The sequence below is a fragment of the Scyliorhinus canicula genome, chromosome 4, assembly GCF_902713615.1.
Source record: "Scyliorhinus canicula chromosome 4, sScyCan1.1, whole genome shotgun sequence".
Taxonomy (NCBI): Eukaryota; Metazoa; Chordata; class Chondrichthyes; order Carcharhiniformes; family Scyliorhinidae; genus Scyliorhinus; species Scyliorhinus canicula.
Window position 1 is genome coordinate 106,608,078 of NC_052149.1, and position 20,720 is coordinate 106,628,797.

Consider the following 20,720-nt stretch of genomic DNA (forward strand, 5'->3'; position numbering starts at 1 on the left):
TCCCACAGTCCAAAGATGTGCAGGTTAGGTGGATTGGCCATGATAAATTGCCCATAGTGTTGGGTGGGGTTACTGGGTTATGGGGATAGGGTGGAGGTTTTGACCTTGGGTAGGATGCTCTTTCCAAGAGCCGGTGCAGACCCGATGGGCCGAATGGCCTCCTTCTGCACTGTAAATTCTATGAAACCCGCCCCTCAACAAGGGTCCAACACAGAATTGAAATTGCTCCCCATTATCGCCTGATGTGAATCCAAGCCCGCAATGGATGCAAACATCTTAACAAAGTCCGCTTTGTCCCAGTTGAGCACGTAGACATTTACTAAAACAACTGGCACCCCAATCAAGACCCTGCTCACCATCGTGAACCTCCCTCGGGTCCCGCACCTCACTGGCCTCCACAAATACCACCCTTTTATTAAACAGGATCGCAACCCCTCTTGACTTAGAGTCAAACCCCAAGTGGAATGTCTGCCCCACCCATCCCTGAGCCACGTTTGGTTCTTCACCCGCAGGTGTGTCTCTGAAGGAAGACCACATCTGCCCTTAAACTTTTTAAATGCGCCAACACCTGAGACTACTTAACCAGACCATTCAGTCCTCATACGTTCCACGTCACTATATTCACTAGGGGTTTCCGAACGCCCCAAACCCCCTCCCTCTATTAAGGTCCACCACCCCCACCTAACTCACAACTTTCCCTGCCTCCAGGCTCCCCTCTTGTCAGGGTCCACCCAAAATGGCCACCCCCTTCCATCCTCTCCTGCATCCAACCAGAAAGTTACTTACGTCATCAGTATATTCCCCTCCCTCCTCTCCCCGTAACATCACAATTAGCCCTCCCCTAACCCATGCTCCTTGACAAAGCCATTTGCTTCCTCTGGCATGGTAATGTTCTTTACTCTGAAAAGTCACTCAGAGTTTGGTCGGGTACAACAACCCAAATTGGTTCTTGCTCCACAAGAGCGCTGACTTGGCCTTATTAAAACCTGCCCGCTGTTTGGTTGTTCTCCCCGTGCGTGCCCACCCGGTTGGCCCAATGTCCTGGTAAATCCGCATCTGATTCCCCTTTCCGGCTCGTGTTGACGTCATCTACCTTGGAATCCTCTCCTTCTCCTGAAACATGTGCATCCGGACGATCACTGCCCGCAGCAGCTACCCAGCCCTCGGCCTCTGTTGTAGTGACTGGTGGGCATAATCCAATTCTGGAGCTTTTTTCGAAGACCACCTCCTCGACCAGCTTCGTGAACATGCTCGATATGTAATCCGTGGCACTTGTTCCCTCTATCCCCTTCGGCAGCCCCACAATTCTTAAATTCTGTTGCCTGGGCCGAATCTTTTGGTCATGATCCTTCCCCCTCAGCATCTTACAGCCACAAATATATGAATGGGGTGGAAATCATAGAATTTACAGTGCAGAAGGTGGCCATTCGGCCCATTGAGTCTGCGCTGGCCCTTGGAAAGAGCACCCCACTCAAGCATATACCTCCTTCACCCCATCCCCTTAACCTAGTAACCCCAATTAACCTTTTTTTTGGACACGCAAGGCAATTTAGCATAGCCAATTAACTTAACCCGCACATCTTTGGACAGTGGGAGGAAACCCACGCACGCACGGGGCGAACGTGCAGACTCCACAAGGACAGTGATCCAAGCCGGGAATCAAACATGGGACCCTGGAGCTGTGAAGCAACTGTGCTAACCACTATGCTACCGTACTGCCCCACTGGGAATGGAAGGATACGGACTCCGTAAGTGCAGACCGCTTTAGTTTAGGCAGATGCCATGGTCGGCACAGGCTTGGAGGGCCGAAGGGCCTGTTCCTGTGCTGTATTGTTCTTTGTTCTCCCAACATCACTACCTCCGTCTCCCAACAGCACAATCCGGTCACTGTGGTCAGACACCGCCCTTTCCTCTTTGATTATTATACTTTATGATTCCAGACCCTTCTCCACCCATTCCAAAATCTCGCGAAGAGAGGCTACTGCTCCCTAAGTCGCCTTGGACCAGTCCTCTGGCATCTCTTTCCAATGATGCCGAAACTAACCCTCTTGATAAAATTCATCAACTGCCCCACAGGCAGTGGGGCAGGCGATGGCGACGCTCCCAACTCTGCCATACTTTCAGTTGCTACACCAGCGGACCTTCCACCTCTTGAACCAAGGCTTTACTCAACTTTTGCCGGGTGTTGTAGCCCACCGACATTCCACTTTGGAGGAGAAACAAACTCCCTCCACTTATTCTGCAAAGTTTACAAGCAAAGCACCCATTAACCGGACAGAAAGGGCCAAAACCTAAACTTGTAAGCAGGAGCTGACTTGCGTGTGACTGATCAGCTCGTGACTGCCACCGGAAGTCTCCACTACACAGTGAATGGTAGAACCCTCAAGAGTATTGAAAGTCAGAGAGATCTAGGTGTACAGGTCCACAGGTCACTGAAAGGGGCAACACAGGTGGAGAAGGTAGTCAAGAAGGCATACAGCATGCTTGCCCTCATTGGCCGGGGCATTGAGTATACGAATTGGCAAGTCATGTTGCAGCTGTATAGAACCTTAGGCCACACTTGGAGTATAGTGTTCAATTCTGGTCGCCACTCTACAATCTACACACACTACCAGAAGAATGTGGAGACTTTAGAAAGGGTGCAGAAGAGTTTTACCAGGATGTTGCCTGGTATGGAGAGCATTAGCTATGAGGAGAGGTTGAATAAACTTGGTTTGTTCTCACTGGAATGAAGGAGGTTGAGGGGCGACCTGATAGAGGTCTACAAGATTATGAGGGGCATAGGCAGAGTGGGTGAGACATTTTCCCAGGGTAGAGGGGTCAATTACTCGGGGGCATAGGTTTGAGGTGCGAGGAGCAAAGTTTAGAGGAGATGTACAAGGTAAGATTTTTACACAGAGGGTAGTGGGTACCTGGAACTTGCTGCCGGAGGAGGTGCTGGAAGCAGGGATGATAATGACGTTTAAGGGGCATCTTGACAAATACATGAATAGGATGGGAATAGAAGGATACAGACCCCGGAAGTGTAGAAGATTTTAGTTTAGACGGGCAGCATGGTCAGCGCAGGCTTGGAGGGCTGAAGGGCCTGGTCCTGTGCTGTACTTTTCTTTGTTCTTTGAATCTATAATGAATGTCGTACATAAATGGAAGTAGAGGCTCAAGGCTAGTGCAACACAAGGAACAGGTCCATCATTTGAGCTAGATCAGAAACCGTGTTCTGCTAGGAAGATTAATCATTGGTCAAGGACAAATTAATAATAATAATAATAATCACTTATTGTCAAACGGAGTCTTCAATGAAGGTACTGTGAAAAGCTCCTACTCGCCACATTCCGGTGCCTGTTCGGAGAGGCCGGTATGGGAATTGAACCCACGCCGCTGGCCTTGTTCTGCGTTACAAGCCAGCTGTTTAGCCCACTGTGCTAAACAATCCCCTTTATTCCCAATACTCACTGTCCGAGGGTTAAACAGATGCACCACACCCAACCTGCACTGTTCCTATCCCACTCTGGAATTGTTGGTAAAACCTATCCCAAGCAATTTGCACAAATGATGTAAGGCTTCCCTCTGACAGCCTCCAGCAGCTGCAAGCCCCTCAGCCCCTCAATTGAGAGGCTAGCCAGGATGATCAGCTTTTTGGATGGTACTCGGTATGGCCTAATTGGATGCCAGAATGGTGGATGATAAAGGAATTGGTGGGGGTGGCTTTATTTGTGCAATCCTTGAATCAGCTGGGATTCGGGGAGCAGGCCACAACCCAATCTTTCGTAGGCGCCTAACCAATGTCAGAGGTGCAAAATGTGGCAGGCAGCTGGGAACTTTCCCTCCCACCTGATGTGAATAGTTGTTCGGACCTGCTTCCATTGCAAGTGAAAGCCAGACTCCAAATTACAGGAATCCTGAGCCTGTGTCTCTTCATCCTGCCCATTTTGTCCAGGAGCTGTGCATTCCTTGGGGGCAAAGGTCTATAACGATGCTATATTGTTCTAGTATCTACTCATTATGCTGCTTCAAATTTGCTTTTCATTTGTAAATTAAGCCAGCAGTTGCTTTTGACTGTTATTCTGTGGGCTCTGATATCCAATCTGCAGAGGATGTGGTATTGTCACTGAATATAGCATAAATTACAGCTAGCAAGTTTTTGTTATTAGTCCATCAGATACACATCTCGGAAAGGCAGAGTTTAGTAAAGGGGCAAGATTTAGATAACAGGTCTGATTATAGAAATAGCTGCCGTACTGTTGAAAAAGAAAATAGGGCAGAAATCTCAATGCAGGCACACGGATAATTTTTAAATTGAGGTAACAAATGGTGCGAATGTGAATGTATTTTGCACCAAACTAGAACAAGGAGCGGTAGAACGATTTGGTCACAAATTGAAGACGTGCGAGACTAAATGAGAACCAGAGATTACCAGTTTAAGGTGATTGACCGAAGACACAATGGCTAAGTGAGGCAAGACACAGTTAGTCAATTGGACCTGCAATCCACGGCCTGAGAGTGTGGTGGAGGAGGATTCAAACATGGCTTTCAAAAGATCATTATTGGAAGAGATAAATTGTCAGGGGAGTGCCACTGGATGCATGACATGGTGGCCTCCCTAGTTGTAGACGCTCTATGATTCTATTTTGTGATTGTAAGGAGCACTCTCAGAACTCTCATTCTGTGGAATAGACTGCCACCTAGTGAATTTAATGGCACTTCACTCAAGCTGTCAAGACCAACATCAATTGGGAGAGTGAAGATAGGCCCTGGAACAGAAGGTAACTTAGAGAATGAACATGATCTACTGAAGGGTATTTGTTCACCTTTATTTTGTTGTGCATCCCAAAGTATCAGACAGACAGTGTGTTTAAAACAAAATGTGGTGACTTCATTTGAGATGTAGAAAATGCAAAACTATTGGGATCCAATCATATCTTTATTCTGTCAGTTCATATCTCATGAATCTATGACAAATCATGTCCAGACCATGTCCTTGGTCATCTGTTTTATTTCCTTATTTTTAACTAAGTAACAAATATACTTTTTAAAAATAAATTTAGAGTAACCAATACTTTTTTTTCCAATTAAGGTGTAATGTAACGTGGCCAATTCATCTATCCTGCACATCTTTGGGTTGTGGGGATGAGACCCACACAGATACGGGGAGAATGTGCAAACTCCACATGGGCAATGAGCTGGGGCTGGGATCGAACGCAGGTCTTCAGTGCTGTGTGGCAGCAGTGCTAACCACTGTGCCACCGTGCTGCACCAGTGAAAAATATACTTCAATGCAGAAACATAAAGCAGTCATAGTTAGAGATGTGTCTCAACACCAACAGTCCACTGCAGAAGTGGTTGGGTTACAATGACTAGCAAGCAATGGCTTACAGCAACAATGGGTCATTCAGTACTCTGGGCAGTTCTTATATACTTTTTCTCTGCCTGGGCTGCGGGAGAACTCCCACACTTCCATCACATGACCCTGTAAGCCGCTGCATCATCATTTGACCACTCGATCTACAGTACCCCTGTGTGATATTGCGTAAAAACGCTAAATATTCTTTCCTCCTGATAATTTGTATATAATTTAGTACAAGCTTTGGAATGGGGGCTGGGTGTGGTAACAAAGGTATTGTGTTATATGTTATTTCCATGCAGAAATATATATTTGTAAAGTAACAGATTCTATGTACTTCACCATTATAAAATATCTTAGCAGTGGATATTCGGAATAATGGAGTCACACTTACTGGAAAATTTGGCAGAGACCCAGCGGGGAATCGAACCTTGCGCTGCGAAGCCACCGTGCTAGCCACTTGTAATTTCTGGGCAAGTGCCAGAATAAATCGGTGAAAATCTGTTCTTAAAAACTACATAGGTTACCAAATTGCTTTCAGGAAAGGGAGCTTTCACCCATCCCTAAGCTAAACAATTTGGGACCTCAGCCCCACACTACACAATTGATCCTCAATGACCTTTGACACAGCCTGGCATGTGCTCAATAGTGCACATGTCAGAAATAGGAAAAATACCTGATGGGCTTACTTGGAACAATCCTGACATTTTATCAAGACAGCCCAAGACATCACCATCTTAGTCTGGGCATGCAATGTGCTGCTCCTTCATCCTTGTTGAATCAGTATTCTGAAATTCTAATCCTAAAATGAAATAGGTTGACTATGATTTTTGAGGACTATCCCTCCCCTGTTGGTATAAGGCTTTGGCTGGATTATGATTGGAGAGTTACTTCAAAATGGCTTTCCTTCACGATAATGCTAAGAAGTGGAAAGATAGAGTCAATTGGATTCTGAAGTGAGGCTTTCCTCTTCTAGAGAGTTCTGTTCACCCAGAGTCAGATCAAACTCTGGGTGCAACAGTCTGACAGGAACTTCGCATTGGTGTGAAGTCAAACCATTTCACAGAAACTTTCCTGTTGTAGCATAAATGCAAGCATGAATAAAGTAAAAGTAATCTTTACAAGTGGGCTTACATTAACACCGCAATGAAGTTACCGTGAAAAGCCCCGAGTCGCCACATTCCAGCGCCTCTTCGGGTACACGGAGGGAGAATTTAGAATGTCCAAGTTACCTAACAGCACGTCTTTCGGGGTTTGTGGGAGGAAACTGGAGCACCCAGAGGTAACCCACACAGGCACAGGGAGAACGTGCAGACTCCGCACAGACAGTGACCCAAGCCGGGAATCGAACCAGGGACCCTGGCACTGTGAAGCAACAGTGCTAACCCCTGTACCAAGAATAGCTGTTAATGTGTGCATCTATCTGACTGCTGGAAAAGTGCATTTAAATAAAGAACAGCTCCCTGCAAAGGAATTACAAAGCTCTTAACTCATTCAAGGGTTTCAGGTAACATCATAAATTAAAGGTTCCAACAATTGCTTACAGATCTGAGTCCAATTCCTTTTATCTCCGCATCATTACGCAGTAAGAACTATTATGAAAAGGTGTGAGAGAGGAGGAGGTAAGCCTTTTTGGTTTAATCTCTAAATTAGTGGTCACACTGACAGTTCCTGGTACAGTACACTTGCAAAATAAATGGATGCATGCATCGTGTTTTATGATCTCAGGACATTCCAAATGCTTCATAATGAATAAGCTACAAGTTTTTGAAGTGTGTTCTGTGTTTTAATGCAGGAAAGGTGGCAGCCATTTTCTGCACAGCAAGTTTCCCACAACAGTAATGTGAGAATGATCAGTGTTGTGTTATGCTTCTTCGTGTAGCATAAGCTGCTTCCTTGATGTATACTCTGACAAAGGAGGGTTCAGACTTGGAGATAGGTTTAACACATTTACTGAACAGTTAACAATTCTCCTACTTGGGTTCGATTCTCCTGCTGATCTTATCGTAACTCAGCCTAACTAACCAGTCTGCTCTAATCCATGTGGTGGGTGTGATTCCTCTCTGAGTGTCGCCTATGGAAAGAGAAAGAGCATGTGTTCCCTGTCCTTTTATATGGGTAGCCCCCTTGTGGTAGTGTTATCTCTGGGTGTGTCTTGACTGCCCATTGGTCGTGTCCTATCTTACTGATCTATTGGTTGAATGTGTAATGATGTCTCTGGTGCTCCCTCTAGTGTTTATTTAGTACTAGTGTATCTACATTAACCCCTTGTGCATCTACAGTGATGCATGTCACCACAATCAGATGATCTGTTTTTTCAAGTGATGTTGATGAGGGATAAATATTGGCCAAAACTGCACAGAGAATTCCCCTGCTTTTTCAGGATCTTTTAACCTCCATTTAAAAGTGCGGACGGGGCGTCAATTGAAAATCTCATCTGACACACGGCACCCCCAACATTGCAGCATTCCCACAGGACTAGACTGGAATTCCCGCCTAACAAATGGGCTTGTGCCTACACATAATTTCTGGGGGTTAGCTCAACTGGCTGGATGGCTGGATTGTGATGCAGAGCGACACCAACATCACGGGTTCAATTCCTGTACTGGCTGAGATTATCCGTGAAGGCCCCACATTCTCAACCTTGCCCTCGTCTGAGGTGTGGTGACACGCTTATTAAGCCACCACTAGTCCGCTCTCTTTCAAAGTGGAGAGCAGCCTATGATCCTCTGGGACTGTGACGGCTTTCACACATAATTCCTTCAAATGTCCACTCCACTCGCATGAAGCAGTTCCTGCCCCTAGATCTGGCCATGCCCCTAGGCTGGCATGGTGGGGTTCCACAGACTGTGCCCATTTGAGGGAGTTTGTTGCACTGTGCCCAGAACCTTGGGTGCACAGGCACAAATGGTTCCAGTATTAATCATGCCACGGTGATCAGTATTCAGTCGCTCTGCGAATTGCTTTAAATTATTGTAAATTCAGTCATGGGCAGGCAGGCCACATCAGTAGAGCTTCTATTGAATCCTTGGTCTTCTAAACCAAGGACAGATCAAAGCTGTCCAACTGAAGTCATAGTGGTGTGTCTTTCTCAGCGATGATTGATTGAATTTACAATTATTCAAATTGAAATTAAAATAATTTAAAGAAATTTAAAAGTTAACCCGAGAGCATGAAATTGGCCAGTTGAAGAATGGTTGCTTTTTTTATTTATTTATTCTTTGGGTGTAGCAGGCTGGACCAGCATTTGTTGCCCATCCCTAATTGCCTTTGAACTGAGTGGCTTGCTAGGCCATTTCTGAGGGTAGTTAAAAGTCAGCCACAACTTCCGGTGGCGGCTATGAAGGAGTAGGTCGCACATTTGGTGGCTCCCACTCGGGTCGGACCTTTAGACCTTATCCCCCGATTTTAAAAAATAAATAAATTTAGAGTACCCAATTCATGTTTTCCAATTAAGGGGCAATTTAGCGTGGCCAATCTACCTAACCTGCACATCATTGGGTTGTGGGGGTGAAACCCACACAGACATGGGGGAAATGTGCAAACTCCACACGGACACTGACCCAGAGCCGGCTTTCAAACCTGGGTCCTCAGCACCGCAGTCCCAGTGCTATCCATTGCACCACATGCCGGTTCCCCCGATTTTTTGTTGGACTTGGTTCGGTAAATTGATGGTGGAGGCAATTGTGAAGTGCATTCCTACATCAGTGCATGGAGAGGTGGACCAGAAGTGTTCGCAAAGGAAGCAATAGGCGAACAGAGAAGGCTTGGGCTGAAGGGAGAAAGCATGGCGGATGACCGGGGTCCTGGCTTGCCGACCCAGTGGTCGACGGAGCAGCTGAAGCAGTTCATACAGGAGGGCTTTGCCAAGCAGAAGCAGGAATGCTTGGACCCGATTAAGGAATAGATTGCGCGGCTGGAACGTAGACTGGATGCTCAGGATCGGGTGATCGAGAAAGTGGAGAAGGCACTGACTGAGCAGGAGGAGCACCAAGCTGCAGTGGAGTTGGAGGTGGGGATGCTGAGAGACCAGTTGGGTTGGGTCTGAAGGAACGGATGCAGGGGCGTACATAGCGGGAATGTTCGAGACGTTACTGGGGAATGGGACGTTTTCCCGACCCTTGGAGGTGAACAGGGCTCACTGAGCACTCGCGAGGAAGCCGCATGTGGGGGACCCCCGAGGGCAATGATGGTGAGATTCCACAGGTACTTGGACAAGGAGACAAGAATTTTACGGCGGGCCAGGCAGACATGGAGCTGTAAATGAGAGAATAGTATCCTGCGGATCTATCAGGACCTGAGTGCAGAGGTGGCCAGGAGAAGAGCGGGGTTCAACCAGATAATGTCGACCCTGATCAAGAAAAAGGTTAAGTTTGGACTGCAGTATCTGGCCTATCTTTCGGTCACGTATGAGGAGCAACATTTTTATTTCGAGTCGCCCGAGGAAGCGATGGACTTCGCTAGAAGGAAACGGCTGGTGGGGGACTGAGGGTCTTTGAACTTTGCTGCAGCGCTCATGTTAAAAAAAGTTTATTGTTTTTCAGATGTTATTTGTAATGCGTTCTGTATTGATTTGAGGCAAGTTGCAGAGCTGTGTGAGTTAAAGTTTACATTTGCACTGATGGGAGATGGAGGTTTGATTGTTAGATGTTGGATTTTCTGTTTGATCTTTTCTTTGTTTTTCGCATTTTTTTTCCGGGCAATTGTATTGGGATTGTTTTTCTTTTGCATATGTGTGTCCAAGCCAGGGGGGGGGGGGCAATAGGTTTGAGAATATCTCGCGCCATGGGCGGGGGTCACCAAGCTAGCTGGGGTGCTAGCTCATGGAAGTGCAGTGGGGGTGAACAGATGTTATGCTTGTTGAAGGGGTTGATTTACATTGTGCTGTTACGGGGGGGGGGGGGGGGGGGGATGTTCTGCTGATGGGGGAGGGTCTTTTGCTGTGGGACAGAAAGGAAATGGGGGGCGGAGGCTGCCTGGGGGTGGGCCGGCGGATGCATTGGGCACGAGCTGGAGACTGGCCCAAGAAAGGTGATGGCTGATCGGCGAAATGGGGGGGGGGGGGGGGGGGGGGGGGACGTGGTAATGTTACAGGAGACGCACCTCAGAGTAAGAGATCAGATTAGATTAAGGAAGGGATGGGTCGTACAGATTTTTCACTTGGTGCTGGACTCTAAGACTAGAGGGGCCGCGATCCTGATTAACAAGTGAGTGTCATTTGAGGCGGGAAGAATAGTTGCGGATGTGGGAGGCCGGTACATTATGGTCAGTGGGAAGCTGGAGGGGCTGCTGGTGGTTCTAGTGAATGCGTACGTGCCAAATTGGGATGATGTGGAGTTTATAAAGAGGATGTTGGGGAAGATCCCTGTCTTGTTATGCTCTTGGCGTAGCATAAGCGGCTTCCTTGATGTTCACTCTGACAAAGGAAGGTTCAGACGTGCAAATAACTTCAACACGTTTATTAAACTACTTACAATTCTCCTACTCGGATTCGCCACTACTGTTAATCCTTCTATAGCTACTCAGACTGATGAACCAGTCTGCTACAATCCACGTGGTGGGTGTGATGTTGAATCAACCCTGTGTCTGTACTCACTGAGTGTCTCCACTGGAAAGAGGAAGATCATATGTGCTGTGTCTATATATGGGTTGGTTTAATGCCCTCCTGTGGTAGTATCACCACTGTTTGTCTTGTGAATGCCCATTGGTCGTGTCCTATCTCACTGGCCTATTGGTTGAGTGTCTGTGTGTCATGTCTCTGGTGCACCCTCTAGTGTATAGCTAGTCTACGTGTACTTACATCAACCCCTTGTGTATCTACAGTGATGCATATCACCACAATCCCGCACTTGGATTCGCATAAATTGGTCATGGGGGGGAAGGGGGGAAACTTTAACACAGTCATCAACCCTGGACTAGACCGGTCGAGCTCAAGGACAGGCAGGGTACCAACAATGGCAAAGGAGCTAAAGGGGTTTATAGAGCAAATGGGGGGGTGGACCCATGGAGATTTGGGCAGCCGAGAGTGAAGGAATTATCCTTCTACTCACATGTGCATCAGGTGTACTCCCAGATTGACTTTTTTATTTTGAACAGGGCTCTACTGACGGGGAGTGGACACGGGGTATTCGGTGATCACAATCTCGGATCATGCCCTGCACTGGGTTGACCTACAGGTTAGCAAGGAGAGTAGCCAGCGCCCGCACTGGAGGCTGGACGTGGGACTTTTAGCTGATGAAGAGGTGTGTGGGCAGCTGAGGAAATTTATTCAGAACTACCTGGAAGTTAACGCATGGATGAAGTTTCGGCGGCGGTGGTCTGGGAGGCATTGAAGGTAGTGGTTAGAGGGGAGCTGATCTCGATACGGGCCCACAGGGAGAAGGTAGACAGAGCAGAAACGGACAGATTGATAAGGGAAATACTATAGGTCGACAGAAGTTATGCAGAGACCCCAGAGGCAGGGCTTTTAAGGGAACGATGGAGGCTACAGGCGGAGTTTGGCTTGTTAACTACAGGGAAGGTGGTGGAGCAGCTGAGGAAGGCGAGGGGGGCGATTTATGAAAATGGAGAGAAGGCCAGTAGAATGCTTGCGCAGCAGCTCAGAAAGCGGGAGGCAGCCAGGGAGATTGGGAAAGTAAGGGACGGGGATGGGAAACTGGTCGGAGATTCAGCAGGGGTTAATAAGGCGTTCAAGGATTTCTACAGCAGGTTGTATGAGTTGGAACCCCCAGCTGGGCCGGAGGGGATGAGGCACTTTTCAGGGGGCTGAAGTTCCCGAAGGTGGATGAGAGGTTTGTAGAAGGGCTGGGGGCCCCGATTGGGTTGGAAGAGATAGCGGAGGGTCTGAAGGCCATGCAGTAGGGTAAAGCCCCGGGGCCGGATGGGTACCCAGTGGAGTTTTATAAAAAGTTCTCTGGGATACTGGGGTCGCTGCTGATGAGGACATTCAATGAGGCAAGGGAGCGTGGGATGCTTCCCCCGACGATGTCACAGGCCAATATCTCATTGGTCCTGAAGCGGGACAAGGACCTGGAGCTATGCGGGTGCTGAAGTGTTGGGCAGTGTAGACGTGTGAAGCTAACATATGCCACCAACACTGAAGAAGGTTCAACACTATTTTATTAACTACTTATAAAATAATAGGCATACAATAACTGTGGGTTTAAACTATGCTAGTTTAACTGGAGACCTGTGCCTGTCCGAACCAGTTGAATCTCTCAGCACGTGGTGTGAGTCTGTAATAAACTTGATGATCTCTTGTGCTGCTGAGAGGCAGCATCCAGAATGAGCGGGAAAAGTGATGCCCTCTGTCTTTATAGTGCGTGTGTTCTAACTGGTGATTGGCTGCGGTGTTTGTGCATGTTGATTGGTCCTGGTGTATGTCCATCAGTATGTGTGTCTGCACCATGATATACTGGTGTATATTATGACATCCTCCCCTTTTAAAAAAATGTTGATGTGAATGTGTGACAATAAATAGTGTGGGTGTGTGAAGAATGTTCCTAATTACATGTGAGGTGCGAAGACATATGTACAAATCTATATGCAGGAAACAAAGCTATATACAAGGGAAGGTGCCTGGTGCAGATAGTTAATATGCAGCAAATTGAACAAGAACAGTGCTATATACAAACCAATAGAAAAGATTTTAACAAGGAAGGAAACATCTCAGAAAGTCCATAAATTTGCAAAGTTCATAAATTCAGTCTCTGTGGTGGGCGACAAACTCTGGTTGACCGCCTCAAGGGTGGGTTGAGAGCCGCCAGGTCAGGAGCTGGGTGGGCTGCAGCACAGTCAGGGAGAGGCAGAGTGACCAGAAGCTCTGCACAGTCCATGGCAGGGTCAGCAGAGGGGCTGGGTGGGCTGCAGCACAGTCAGGGGGAGGCAGAGTGACCAGAAGCTCTGCACAGTCCATGGCAGGGTCAGCAGAGGGGCTGGGTGGGCTGCAGCACAGTCAGGGGGAGGCAGAGTGACCGGAAGCTCTGCACAGTCCATGGCAGGGTCAGCAGAGGGGCTGGGTGGGCTGCAGCACAGTCAGGGGGAGGCAGAGTGACCAGAAGCTCTGCACAGTCCATGGCAGGGTCAGCAGAGGGGCTGGGTGGGCTGCAGCACAGTCAGGGGGAGGCAGAGTGACCGGAAGCTCTGCACAGTCCATGGCAGGGTCAGCAGAGGAGCTGGGTGGGCTGCAGCACAGTCAGGGGGAGGCAGAGTGACCGGAAGCTCTGCACAGTCCATGGCAGGGTCAGCAGAGGGGCTGGGTGGGCTGCAGCACAGTCAGGGGGAGGCAGAGTGACCGGAAGCTCTGCACAGTCCATGGCAGGGTCAGCAGAGGGGCTGGGTGACTCTGGAACATGGCGAAGGGCACACCGATTGCGGTGCCGAATGGATCCGTCCGGTAACCTAACCAGGAAGGAACGGAGGGCCACCTGCCTAAGGACAACAGCAGGTGCAGACCAGCCACCATCCGGTAGATGAATGCGAACCGTGTCGTTTGGCTGGACGTTGGGAAGATCAGCAGCACGTGCGTCGTGTGTCACCTTTTGCTGCGCCTGAGATGTCTGCATCCTGTGAAGCACAGGGACATGATCGAGATTGGGGGTGTGAATCGATGGCACCGCCATCCTGAGTGTGCGGTTCATCAGTAACTGTGCAGGCGACAGCCCAGTGGAGAGCGGGGCGGAGCGATAGGCCAACAAAGCAAGATGGAAATCAGATCCGGCATTGGCAGCCTTGCAGAGTAGCCTCTTGACTATATGAACCCCCTTTTCCGCCTTGCCATTGGACTGAGGGTACAGGGGACTGGATGTGATGTGTGCAAAGTTGTGCTGCCGGGCGAAGCTGGCCCATTCCTGGCTTGTGAAGCAGGGGCCATTGTCCGACATCACTGTGAGCGGGATGCCATGCCGGGCAAACGTCTCTGCATGCCCGAAGGATAGCAGAAGAATTGAGGTCGTGCAACCTGATGACCTCCGGGTAGTTTGAGAAGTAATCAATGATTAGCACATAGTCCCTGCCCAATGCGTGGAACAGGTCAATGCCCACCTTGGTCCAGGGCGATGTGACCAACTCATGGGCATCAGGGTCTCCCGTTGTTGGGCGGGTTGAAAACGCTGGCAGGTGGGGCAGTTGAGTACCACATTGGCAATGTCATCGTTGATGCCCGGCCAATAGACAGCTTCCCTGGCCCTGCGGGAGGGAACACCTAGATGGCCTTCATGCAGCTGCTCTCGGACCAGCTGGTGCATGCTGTGCGGGATCACGATGCGGTCTAGCTTCAGGAGAACCCCATCAACGATCACCAGATCGTCACGAACATTGTAAAACTGTGGGCATTGGCCCTTGAGCCACCCGTCCATCATTAAGTGCATGACACGCTGCAGAAGGGAGTCAGCCGCTGTCTTGCGGCGAATCTGTACCAGGCGTGCGTCCGATGCTGGTAAGTGGGAGGCTGCGAACTGAACATGAGCGTCGACCTGGCAAACGAACCCTTCGTGATCGCATGGAGTGGTGACCGACCTAGAGAGGACGTCGGCAACGACAAGGTCTTTGCCAGGGGTATAAATGAGTTGGAATCATTTATTGATTTACAAATCAAGCTCCGGAGCTTGAGCAGAATGCATTGGAGGCGAGGCGCCAGATCATTCAAGTCCTTTTGCATTATGTTGACGAGCGGACGATGGTCGGTTTCAACAGTAGACTGGGGAAGTCCATATACATAGTCGTGGAACTTCACGACATCGGTCAGAAGGCCGAAGCACTCCTTCTAAATTTTCACGTAGCGCTGTTCCGTGGGGGTTATTGCCCGTGACGCATACGCAACGGGGGCCCATGACGAGGCCTCATCACGCTGCAGAAGCACGGCTCCAATTCCAGACTGACTGGCATTCGTAGAGATTTTAGTCTCCTTGTTTGGATCGAAAAAGGCCAGCACTGGGGCCGTGGAAAGCTGGGCCTTCAGTTCCCTCCACTCGAGCTCGTGGGCAGGGAGCCACTGGAAGTCCGTTGTCTTATGAACCAGGTTTCTGAGAGCCCTGGTATGCGAGGCGAGATTGGGAATAAACTTTCTGAGGAAATTTACCATGCCCAGGAACCGGAGGACCGCTTTCTTTCCCTCGGGCATTTTCATGGATGTGATGGCAGCAATCTTGTCCTCATCCGGCCGCACACCTAAATGGGAAATATGGTCGCCCAGGAATTTAATGTCCGACTGGCCGAAGGAGCATTTGGTCCTGTTGAGGCGGAGGCCATGTTTGTGAATGCGCTTGAAGACGCGCTTGAGGCGGCTGGTGTGTTCCTGCAGGGTGGTGGACCAGATTATTATGTCGTCGACGTAGACACGGACGCCTTCGATTCCCTCCATCATCTGTTCCATTATTCTATGGAATACTTCGGATGCCGAGATGATGCCAAATGGCATTCGGTTGTAGCAGTATCTGCCAAAGGGCGTATTGAATGTGCACAGCTTTCTGCTCGATTCATCCAGCTGGATTTGCCAGAAGCCTTTTGAGGCGTCGAGTTTTGCGAAGAGTTTGGCGTGGGCCATTTCACACCTGAGTTCCTCACGTTTTGGAATCGGATAGCGCTCCCGCATGATATTCCGATTAAGATCTTTAGGATCTATGCAGATCCTTAGCTCACTGGACGGTTTCTTCACACAGACCATGGAACTCACCCAGTAAGTCGGTTCCATGACTCGGGGTATGACCCCTTGGTCCTGGAGGTCCTGGAGCTGTTGCTTGAATCGGTCCTTAAGGGGCGCTGGAACTCTGCGAGGTGCGTGTACCACAGGCGTGGCGTTGGGTTGGAGTAGAATCTTGTATATATACGGGAGCGTGCCCATGCCCTAGAAGACGTTGTGGTAGTGTTGGATGATGGAGTCAAGTTGCGCCCTGAAGTCGGTGTCAGGAGAGGCAGACACGTCGCTGGGAGAGAGAGAGTGAACCCTCTGCACTAAATTCAGCAGCTTACATGCCTGCGCACCAAGCAAGGAGGCTTTCGAGGCGGCAACGATCTCAAAGGATAGTACAGCTGTGTGAGCACAGTGCGTCACCTCCAGTGGCCCCTTAACAGCTGCTTAACAGCTCACCCTGTCCACTGCCATCCACGCGATATTCCCGCATCCAGGCCCGCTGAAATGTCACGGTAAGCTCCCCACGAGGCAGAACAGGTCCAGGTTATTAAGTCTCCCCAGGCAGGAGCCACTGGCAGTGATGGCATTTCCGTTGTAATCAAGCAGTTGGCATGTAGATGGCAGGATGGCAGGTTGGACACGGAGGCTGCGACGGTCAGATGACGCAATGAGATTAGCGGAGGTGCCAGTGTCCAGGCGGAACCTCACAGGGGACTGATTGACCGTAAGGGTGGCACACCACTCACCATCCGGATCAATGCTGTGTATCGGAATGGGTTTGGTGCTGCACTTAGGAGACATACTGTGCTGGGTTATGAAGCCAACTTGGAAAGGGGCTTGCAAGGCATCGCTGTCAAAGTTGAAGGACAGGACTGGAACAGGTTCGTTGATTGTGGGCTGAATGGCCCGGACATCCCTGCGGGGCTGGCTGGATCTCCTGAAACTAGCAGGCTGGGTCGACCTGCATAAAGCAGCATAGTGGCCAAGTATGCCACACTGCAGACAGTGTCGGATCTTCGCGGGACATTGCTGCTTTAAGTGGGCGGAGCCACAGTTGCCACACGCCTTTGCATCGGCATGTTCGTTGTGCCACCGCCCATGCGCGGGACAATCCAGCGAGGTGCGCGCCTGCGCAGAACCTTATTCGACGTCACCACGTTCGTTGCGTGCCAGCGCGGGAGCCCGCTAAAAGGCTGCCATCGTCCAGGCTCAGGGCCTGGGGAGACTTAATAACCTGGACCTGTTCTGCCTCGTGGGGAGCTTACCGTGACATTTCAGCGGGCCTGGATGCGGGAATATCGCGTGGAGCGTGCTCATGGAACACGCAGGTCTCAATGGCAGTGGACAGGGTGAGCTGTTAAGCAGCTGTTAAGGGGCTCCGACTGCACACCAAAAACTATCTGGTCACGTATCATGGTGTCAGAGGTGGACCCGTAGTTGCAGGACTGCGCAAGGACACGGAGGTGGTATTAAAGGGCTGGAAAGGTTCGTCCTTACCTTGTAGGCGCTGCTGAAATACATATCGTTCGCAGCTCTCGTTTACCTCGATCTCGCAGTGGCTGTCGAACTTTAGGAGGGCCGTCTTAAACTTTGATTTATCCTCCCCGTCAGCGAAGGTGAGCGAGTTAAAGATATGGAGGGCATGGTCCCCGGCTGTGGCGAGTAAGAGGCAGCTTCCTGGTCCATGGCCTCGAGGTATAGCTGGAAGCGCTGTTTAAAATTCTTCCAATTGGAGCCCAGGGTTCCGGTAATGCGGAGTGGCAGCAGCAGGCAAACGGTGCCCATACTGCAGGATGGCTGAAGACTGGTGGAAGGTTGATCACTGTAAGGTAGGTCTCAGAAGTACCAACATCCCTCAACTACTGGTACCATGAAGTGTTGGGCAGTGTAGACTTGTGAAGCTAACATATGCCACCAACACTGAAGAAGGTTCAATACTATTTTATTAACTACTTATAAAATAATAGGCATACGATAACTGTGGGTTTACACAATGCTAGTTTAACTAGAGACCTGTGCCTGTCCGAACCAGTTGAATCACTCAGCACGTGGTGAGAGTTTGTACTATACTTGATGATCTCTTGTGCTGCTGAGAGGCAGCATCCAGAATGAGTGGGAAAAGTGATGTCCTCTGTCTTTATAGTGCGTGTGTTCTAACTGGTGATTGGCTGCGGTGTTTGTGCATGTTGATTGGTCCTAGTGTATGTCCACAGTATGTGTCTGCACCATGATATACTGGTGTATATTATGACAGGTCCTATAGACCGATATCCCTACTAAATGTAGACCCCAAACTGTTGACCAAAATCTTGTCCTCTAGGGTTGAAGACTGTGTTCCGGCCGTGTTTGGGGAGGACCAGACGGGATTTGTTAAAGGTAGGCAGTTGCCGGTCAACGTAAGAAGGTTGTTAAATGTGATCATGATGCCCCCAGAAGGTAGCGAGGTGGAGGTAGTGGTCGCAATGGATGCAGAGAAGGCATTGGATCGGGTGGAATGGGAATATCTATGGGAGGTACTGTGGCGGTTTGAATTTGGGTGGGGCTTCATTGACTGGGTCAGACTGCTGTATCAGGCTCCTGTTGCTTGTGTACGAACAGGTCAACATCGGACTATTTCAGGCTGCATCAAGGGATGAGACAGGGGTGCCCCCTCTCCCTACTGCTGTTTGCGTTGGCCATAGAGCCGCTGGCAATTGCGCTGAGAGCCTCAAGGGGCTGGAAGGGGCTTGTCTAGGGGGGAGTGGAACACAGCGTCTCGTCATACGCAGACGGCCTGCTCATATATGTTTCGGACCCACTAGAAGTGATGGAAGAAATTATGAGGATTCTGGGGGATTTTGGCCGGTTTTCAGGTTATAAACTGAATCTGGGGAAAAGTGAGCTGTTTGCTATCCAGGCAAGGGGACAGGAGAGGCGATTGGGGGAGCTGCCGTTTAGAGTGGTAGGGGGAAGCTTTCGGTAGCTAGGCATTCAGGTGGCACGGGAATGGGAACGGCTACACAAGTTAAATTTGGCACAATTAGTAGACCAAATGAAGGACGATTTCCAAAGGTGGGACGCGCTCCCGTTGTCACTAGCTGGGAGGGTACAGACAGTGAAAATGAGGGTCCTCCCGAGATTCCTGTTTGTGTTTCAGTGTCTCCCCATCTTTATTCTGCGGTCCTACTTTAACCTGGTCCATAAGGTGATCACTGGCTTTGTATGGGTGGGCAAGACCCCGCGAGTAAAAAAGGGGATGCTGGAGTGGAGCCTGCGGGAGGGCGGGCTGGCGCTGCCAAACTTTAGTAATTATTATTGGGCGGCGAATATAGCCATGATCAGGAAGTTGGTGTGGGGTGGGGGGGGTGGTTGGTGTGGGAGCGTGTGGAGGCGGCATCATGCAAGGGCACAAGTTTGGGGGCATTGGTAACGGCGCCTCTGCCGTTCCCGCCGGCACGGTACTCCACCAGCCCTGTGGTGGTGCAGCCCAGAGAGTGCCGGAAGACCCGGGAAGCCAAGAGGAGAGGGAGGCAGACGTTCTGGCCTTTGCTTCCCTGGTAGCCCGGAGATAGATACTATTAGCTTGGAGAGACTCAAAGAAATCTGCAGTCCTTATCTGGTCTCGCCTGCATGTGACTCCAGACCCACAGTGATATGGTTGACTCTTAAAAATGCCACTACGTTCGAGGGCAATTAAGGACGGGCAACAAATGTTGGCCTTGCCTGCGGTGCTCACATCCCATGAAAGAATAAAGAAAAAAAAATCCCACTGATTCAGGGGAGACTCTACAGTCGGGCTAATGTCAATGGATTTTGTGCAAAAGTTTGAGTGTAACTTCACCTTTAGCCAAACTGATGCAGTAGTCCCCAGTGCACACTTTGCCAATTGTGCCCTTCACAGAAACTCTACCCTTGTGTGTTCAAGTGTCTGAAGTAGGCCCCACAGCCTTTCAACTCTGGTGAGGGGACTACCTCTGAGTCAAGGTTGACACCTGAAATGGCCAAGAACTACAGGAGATTCTGTGTTCCCTGGTTAGTCATTGATGACATGATCCTGCATCTGGAGCCTGATGTTACTGAACTGTCAGCAGCAATTTTATTGCTGTAATATTAAACACTAAAAAAATACAGATTTACAGAATATGAAAATTTACTGTGCCATCTTTTCTCTTTTTCCTGACTTTCTCCTCCTTCCGGATTCTTTGTTTCTAGTTTACAACAGCATACTTTTATGTATATTACATTATTTTTGTGCCTCTTACTTTAAGCAAGAAAATAGATCTCAGCTACTTTTCTCCCTTCCTTCAGACCTACTTTATTTTCTTTGGCTGGGACCCGGGCCAATAAAAATGTTTTTGGTTTGCTAAAAATTTATTTCCACGTGTTTCCAGTAAATCAATGGGCAGAACATGAGGGCCCATAATCCTCAACCTCTGAACTAGTAATCCAGGACCACAGTCAACAAATCTGTGGATTTTATCAGTACCTCAACCCTCTCTTCAAGCCTACTTTGTATACCGTCACGTAGCATCTCTCAGCCACATTACTCTGGCAAGGGATTTGAATCTGGGATTAATCCTCCTCAATTGGGTTTATTCTGCATTCTTGCTGTCAATGCCTTCTTGGATCTGGAAAATATCAGCTAAATACTGGCACAAATTGGGCAAATGGACATTAGCTCACTGCTGTCACTAAAGCCAACTGGCAGAGTGGCTTGGCATTGGGGTAACAGTCAATAACAGCATTATAAGCAGCTGCCGCGAAGCTTGC